Source organism: Phalacrocorax aristotelis, chromosome 12 (genome assembly GCF_949628215.1).
Source record: "Phalacrocorax aristotelis chromosome 12, bGulAri2.1, whole genome shotgun sequence".
Taxonomy (NCBI): Eukaryota; Metazoa; Chordata; class Aves; order Suliformes; family Phalacrocoracidae; genus Phalacrocorax; species Phalacrocorax aristotelis.
In genome coordinates, this window is record NC_134287.1 from 15,264,711 (window position 1) to 15,273,220 (window position 8,510).

Here is an 8,510-nt window from a genome sequence, read left to right on the forward strand (position 1 = left end):
CCATCAAACTTCTCTGGCAATGTCAGTGAGCATCCAAAGTTTTGTATCACAAACTCTATATTCTGACTCATGATCACTTCACCATGTCACACATATCCTTTCATTAATTTATACATTTCCATCTGGAAGTAGTTCAGGTCCCTGCCTCCATGACCTTGTCTGGAAAGCAGTTCTAGAGCTTTGCACAAATTGCCAAGAACCTTCTCTTAAATTTCCCATTTATTCGTAAGTGTTTGTATGTATCTGGTCTTGAAATAGTGTTATACTTTAACATAAAAGTCTTCTTCCCTCATGTCTTCCCCCACACTTATTTATAAAGATATAACCATATGCCCTTTCAAGCTTTGTTTTGCCAGATAAGCCATTTTCATCTCAGCTGAGAAAATAGGTACTCCTCTCCCCTAACCATCCCACTCTGCGCCTGCTGTGAATCAGTGTGGATTGTAAGAAATATAAACAGTATTCTGAGAGTCGTCTTACAAATGCCTGATAAAGCAATATTAACACTTTATTGTCTTCACTGAAAATCCTTCATCTAATATACCCTGAAACTGCTTCATGGCCGTGACATAATGATGGCTCATGGTCACCATACAATCGACTAATGCATTAAACCTCTTCCCTTTACTATTGCCAGCAATTATCAAGACACCAGCTTGTACTAAAAGAATATGATATTAATCCCCAAGCACCCAGCTCTACTTTCCGCACTATTAGGTTTCCATTTTGTCAGTCCATAAGGTCATTTGGTTCTTTCTGACATCCTAGTCAAATTCCAATTTTGTGCCCCCTCTTAATGCCATATCCATTCTCCTATTTTTACCAAGTTCAAAAACACTACTTAAATCAGTCCCAAGATCAGTCCTACAGGAAATCTACTAGCAAACTCCTTTCCTTTTGATATTTCCATTTTTAATAGAACCCTATTTTAATATAATCTAACCCTTTATTCTGTTCCTCTTCCACCTTACAATTCTTGTATTTAAGCCCATCTTTTCCACCTTAAATAACTTCCCACAAGGAACAATATAATGCCTTATTTCAATCAAGGTAGATTAGGTCTACTGCATTACTCTTCTCTGGGACAATTATCTTATCAAAGAAAGATATAAAGTTAGTCTGATATGATCTGCCCTTGATAAAATCATATTGTAGTTTTTCCCACTTTCCATTTACCTACAGGTCCTTGACAATTTTTTCCTTCAAAATCTACTCTAAGACCTTGCATAGTGTTGAGGTCAAACTACCATGCCTGCGTTTTATTTAACCACCTGTTTTCCCTTTTTTGAATACAGGGATTAACTTTATTATTTTTATTTATTATTTTTTTTTAATTGAGATAGCCCTGAACTGAACAGATACCCAGAAAATCCCTGCAAATGCACTTCTTGCAAATCAGCATTTGAACTTGCGGATCCTTTCAGTGCCCTGAAACAGGTCTTGTTTAACCCTCTCCGTTTCATCACAGTAAGTAGGCTAGTTTAGCTCATAGCTCACTTAGGGAAACTTCCATTGCTATGTCTTCATTCTCTTAAGCACCTTTTTACTATTCTTAGTCACTGTATTATCCCCAATAAAAAGAGTGGGGATGAGACAAAATATTCATTTGTTGTTTCAATCATACCTAGATTGTCTTATATCATATTCTTATAAGTAAAATATTTTCTAAGCCCAAATTGTTGAAAAATATAAGGTCATAAAAGGGGAAGAGTCATCTCATACCTATTTTCTTCTTACATTCCTTAGGCTTCTACTGCTGGCCACTGTCGCAGAGAGACTAGGTACTCCTCTGGTCTGAGCCAGCATAACCATCATCCTGATCTTCCACTCACCATTGTCAGAGTGCAGAGCTGATTGAAAACTTGCTCTCTGTGAATAGTTTTCAATTATTTACTCTTCAGGACTTTTCAAAAGGCATGCCACAGAAGTCTGAGCCAGATGCAGTTCTATGCAGTGTTTTTAATGCCTTGGAAGATGGAAGGGAGAGTGTACTTATAAATGGGCACAACTCAGTGTGTAGTACTGAGGAGGGGACAGAGGCTGGAGAAAGGGAAGAGAGAATGTTTTGGAGGAAAGAATCAGAATTCAGAATACCATGACAAATGGGAAGGATTGTGTGGAATATTCACTAAGGGTAAGGGCAACACAGTACATTTAATGACAATAAATCTAATGCACACATACAGGATAAGGAATGTCTGGGCAAGAAGCTGCCCAGCAGAAAAGGATCTAAGAATACCAAATATGGAGAATATGGGGAAAGAAACAAAGACAGGAGGCTAAGAAAATATGACTGATGCAGAAAGGGTGGAGGAATTGGGTGCATTTACTCTAGCTAATAAACACAGGACAGGGAGAGCCAGGCAGGACAGCAATCTGCCAGGTCTTCCTGACAAGTTCTGCCTATGTAGCAGTTCCCTGTCCCCATGAGTCAGGTAGCCCCAAGGGTGCTTTTTCTGCCCTAACTGTAGAGTTAAAACAGACAATCCCTATGCTATGCTTTTCAGCCCTCCATGTCTATGTTTCTTATGTCATCTACTCAGTATGTCCTACTAGATTATTCCTATAAATATTACAAATGTAAATATGGGTGCATCAGGCTTTTCATCATTAAGTCCTTTGATTAAAAAATGTCTCTCTTCTTTCTCTTTTTGCAGCACTGGAAGATTTAACAGCATTCACAATCAACAACAATTACTTCTAAACTGGTATTTAAGCTGTTTATTTCTTTTAGCAATGGAAGAGGACAGTTAAAAACACCATCAACAGCAACATAGTTATGATATGATGTTTAAAAAAAAAGGATGAGGAACAGGACAAAACATATGTGAAAACATGTATGAAAAACCTGTACGTTATTCACTTTTATAAACTCTGCAGCCTCAACAATGGATATTAATTTTGTATTCAAAGAACTGACTTACTGAGGGTATTTTAAATATTCTGATTTAATTCCCAACATAGGAAAAATGTAATTATTTTAAAGGAAGGAACATTTTTGCTATTTATTCTAATTCATTTTTCTGTTATCTTCTTCCTAAAACGACAAGCTGTAAAAAGACAATCCCACAAGAATTATTTACATACTTTTCACACAGTCTGTGGATAGACATGCTTCTGAAAAGAAGTCACAGTAATACGATGGAAATTATTAATTTATGAATGTGGCACAATTGATAATACACACTTGCTGCAGCTGTGATTTTCTACTCTACTTCAATTTAATGTTTTTATTGCCCTGCCCATGCACTGAGTCCTGGTATATGTATGCAGATGTGTGCCATGAAGCCTTTGAAAATTTCCGGACTAAAGATAGCTCATCGCCCAGAAGCATCAGTTGGAAGGAATATGGAAGGGAGAGAAGCACAACTATAGGTTCTGGTTTTTCATGTCATCTTTAAAAAAGATGAAATCACAGCATAACATCTGTATCAATAGGCAGTTAAGTTTGTATAGGATTATTTATCATTGTTAATTCTTCATTAAGTATGATTCTCTGCCCACAAAGGCCTGTACAGAAAATAGAGGGCACAGTTTTATAGAGACATTTTTTAGATTTTACTTTTTTGTTTTTTAAATTGGATTTTACAAAACAGCTTTTAAAAACTGTAGGTAAAACATAACTTTTCCACTATATTCTGGAGGAACGAAGTATTCTGAAATTGTTCAGATCACTTTGAAGGAGTAGGGACAACAGCTTTTTTTCTGAATAAATAATTAGAATTAGGAACTTTCTTTCAAAGCAGTTTGTCAATAAAAATACAATCTCGCCCAATTCTGGTGGGAGGTTTTATGAGACCTCCCACTATAAGTTTCAATATTGAAACTATAAGTTTCAATAGTTAATGTTAAGAGCAGGTTTTCAGATTCAGAAAGTACGTTTTGGTCAAACATCGATAGCCCTTCCTCAAATATACAGCACTTCCTTGGTTTGGGTGCTTGTATGGAATGTGGAATAACCTCTGCTGCTGCCTAATTCAGGCCATGGTCATGTATCCAAGTCTTCCAAATGTCTAAAGACACTTTCGTATTTTTAATCAGGAAGATGGGTGGAACTGCAAAGTTAATCTTATGAAAACTATTAGCAGAGAAGCATAAAAATGTAATGGACAGCTCTTGGTTTCATATGAGAGTTACTTTCAGCACTCAGAGAAACTTATTTGGCTTTAATGCATACAGCAAAAGTATAACAGTCATCTAACCTAACACTAAATGATGCTCCTGTTATGAATAAAGACAATAAAGCAGTTTCATTTCAGTCATCTACAAATACTCTTTTTCCTACAACTTCAGCATCAGGTAGAAATAGAGCTTAAAGAACAAAGATAAACATTTTAAAGTCTTCTGAAACATTTTAGAAGATATAATGGCAGCTGCTTATCTAATAATTTAGCAGCATTATATATGAACTTCTGAGAATCAACTCCAATCAAAAAAATATTTTTTTTCTTTGATGAGCTAACTGTAAAATTATTACTTTCTATGTTTCAGTGTCCATTAAGATTTTTCTATGATTAAGATAGAATTTATGTGACAAGAAGAGATAAACTAGCTTACTGGCATTGTATGGTTATAGGAAACATACCATATTTAATTGATTAAAATGAAGTCTTTTCAGCAAATTGTTTAATGCATTTCAATCCAAGATTACATCTCTTGCATGAAAGTCCCAGTCCTCAAAATGTTTCTTTAACAACCCTTTGTTCAGAAGATTTAGTGGCAGCCATCTTCTTATAAGACTTTACAACATAATGGATAATTCATTTACATTTCTGCTAATACAAAATTAAAAAAAATGCAATCTCTTTTGTAAATAGAAGATACAAACAATTAAAATCTAAACAGTATTTTTTTCAGCGCTTCTGTTGTAGCTTTCCTGGGTGCCAACTTAGTGATAACCAATATTGATGTAAAACAAACTGCAGTTTTCCAGCCAAATAATTAAGAAAATTTACTATGAAAATGCAAAGCCAAGGCAGTATTTTGTACTGTGATATGCACTGCAGATCTGAAAAATTCTTTCTCCGTTAGACAAGTTCCTACCATCATGCCAAGTTAAATAAGAGCTCTGATAAATGTTTCAAAACGAGAGCCTCATTTGTCACGTATCTAAATACTACAGAATAGCAGGATAAAAAAGTTTTAGGATAGACTCTTAGATCCAGTAAGAGACAACTGAAATACATTTAAGACTCTAAAACACTGCAGAGGAACAATGTGGATACCTATATAACAGCACAGTTACCAATCGGCAAAGAAAGCAGGTGTTGTGTGATTATAACCAAAGACAATAGAAATCTTAGATTTAAAAAAATCAAAGAGTAGTCTTTGCTTTTGTAACCCAAAGGGATCCAGTGAAGCCTTTCCAGAGGGAATTAAACAAAATCTGGGATATAATACTGAAAGGGCGATATCAAAATGCAGTTAGGAGGCTCTGTCCTTATAAAGAACATCTGTTGTGAAGGCATTTACATTCCTACCAAAGTGGAAAAGAGTATAGCTAATTCTCCATTGCAGCCAGACACGTCAGGGGGAGTACGAAGTCACTTCTTAGTGTTTTTTCATACATTTTTAACACACAAAACTTTTCACTAACTCACAATTTTGCCACCTGAAGAAAACAAAAAAATAGGGATTTGGAACACAAAGAAACATTCTGTGATCATTTGCATATAATTTTCCAGGGATTTCTTTCTACATTTTCCATTATTTTATATTTTATTTTGTGATTTTTTTGTAGTTTATTTCCTCCTTGTTACAAGGAGGAAACGGTGTGTCCATTTGTGAGCCCCTTGCTCAGCAGCCTACTAGAAATGGAGAGCTTCCAGCCTGTGGGATAGTGGTTTGCTCTTACTCTTCCAGAGATGATAACTACACTGTGTTTAACCTGAACTCCTTAGGAAATTAGAGATAGGTCACAAACTCTAGGTTATTACTGCATTTTAATATCCCTCTCCTCTGTTGTCCTGCTCTAGGTTTTCAGAAGTACAGTCCTTTTTTTTTCCCTTTCTTTTCTTTTTATTACTAGGAACTCAAATATATTCAAGAAGAGACCACCAAGTGTTTGTTCTGCTGTTCCTATGCTCCCCCCATCCCACGCAGCCTGGGCAGGAGACAGGCAATGGAAGAGATAGAACAGCTCCATCCTCCCCTGTGATGCAATGGGTGGCCAGTGGGAGGGGGAGAACAACCACACAAAATATTCTTGATTTGCATTAAAACTCTTCATTACATGTAACCATTTTACACTGCTTGCTATATTTTAACAATGAAATTTTAAATAGTAGAGCTAAAGCTTTGATTTTAAAAGCCATATTATAACAATAATTTTGAATAAGTCTGCTATTTTTATGCTTACTTATGCCAAAAAATTACTGGATTTCTCACTATTTGTGGTCTCTCTCCATCAGCATTGCTGCTCAATGCTGCATTCTAAGTGGTTAGTGCTCGCTCTTTATTTTTTAAACATACACACACACACACGCGTGCGTGCTATTTCCCAGTAAAGGATAGCTCAGACCAGTACTGAATACAAAATGATAGCTGTGAATATATGCCACAGAATAATTTGGCTTTATTCCTTCCCGTAAAGCAGAAAAAAGTTAGTGCAAAAATAGATGGCAAATACAAAGACCACCAAGAGCAAAGCAAGACCAAAGAGATGTAGTTTGGGAATGAGGTTTGCTATAAATACATTTCAAAAGTAAGCAGTATAGTTTGTATATGGAAAAAAATAATACTAGCAGTGCTTAAGAACAAAAGAGGAAATCTATTTGTAACTATAATTGTATAATTTCTAGTTTCTACTATGTAGATTTTTATGGTGAAGATCATATCGCATCATCTAATTTTTACCCTGCCACTTCTTTACCTTTGCATCTTTCATTTTTTTTTGGCTTTCAGAAAAACAATTTTTGAAACAATCTGAGCATATATGATTTAGAAATAAATTACGCTTATAAATATTTTTATAATGACTTGAAATTACAAACAAAATCTTTCTTTTCTTCTTTCTACACAAACTACAGAATAAACTTGTAGAAGAAACTTTACTATTAGCTCAGCAGCCTGATTACAAAAGGCAGTTACTAATTTTGAAGTACACTAGCAAGACATGACCTGATTACAGCACAGTGATTAAGATACAGATATAGATTAAGATTAGGATGTACGGATATGGCCGACAGACTAAAATTAAAGTCACCTTTCTAACAGCTAGTGATTTACAAAAGATCTTATACTTTGCAAAAGTTGGAGTCAAGCAAAGGTAATTGACATTTTACTTCTATGCTGAAATGTTGAGGTTCATACCATCTCACCCATTTCCATGGGAGCCAGGCAACTACATGCCTTTGAAGTAATGGCCTTGATCCTGAAAGCACTTGTACGTTTCACATGTGTGGTTCACTTTATACAACCCCGAGTTATTACTGTGAGTTATTTACCATGTAAAAAATCAAGCACATGGCAAATAGCTGTAGGAGTCAAAAGCTATGAAGCTTAATGTCAAATACTTGTCCCACTTTGAATTTTATCAGTCTCTGAAGGAATCTTTAACAGAACTGTTAATCACTCTGAAATGGTCATTCTCAGACAGTGAGAAGTAGAGTTGGAGCCAGACTCTTCTTTCTAGGGAGAGCAGTTCCTTTGCCATAATTAGGGACACTGAAGCACCCTCCACAAAACAGTCGTTTCTTTAATAAGTGACACTGAACACCATCCCAGCCTACAGTAGATTTCTCAGTGTGAAACACAAAAGCAGTCAAGTCTCAAAAACTTCAGAGAAAGCTTTTCATTTTATTTTCTCCTTGATCCACTGATAGAGCAGTTCATTTTCTTGAATTTTGTAAAATGACTTTTTCACTCACCAGACCTGTGTAACAAATCACTGTCTCAATCACCAAATGTTCCCATTTGACTCATCTGATTTTCCTTTGTCCTTTCGGTAGGAAGCTTCACTTCTGAAACATTTTCTAAATTCACTTTTCTGAACTCTTCTCCCTCAGTTGCACTTTGTTCCATTTTAAAAAATAATTGCATTTCCTGCAACATAATGTGCTAGTTTCAGGTTTTTGAATTTCATGAGAACCCACATTTTCTTTCTTAGATAGAGCAATGTTGTTTTTTTTACAGCACCCTTTCATAGCACACTATCAGCTATAACATGGCACTTTTTAAGAAGTAAATGCTATAACATAACATTTTTTCCAGAATTCTCAGTTTCATTCTGCTTAGAACAGCTTTTTCACTAATAAGACATATGTACTCTCATGTATATTATTTTGCTTTTTACAGACAAAGATTTTCTCTTTCTAATTTCTGAACTTTGCTGCTGCAGTTTACTGTAAGACAGTATCTCCTCTGAGGAAAACTCTTTAACAAGACAGGACTGTCAATAATGCTAATCTTTTTCAATGTTAAAAAGGCTGGAAGGCTATAAAGTTCCATTCCTCCAGGCTTTTTCTGCCTCAAAGCATATAGGCCAACTTCACATAGGTATTCCCTGTGGG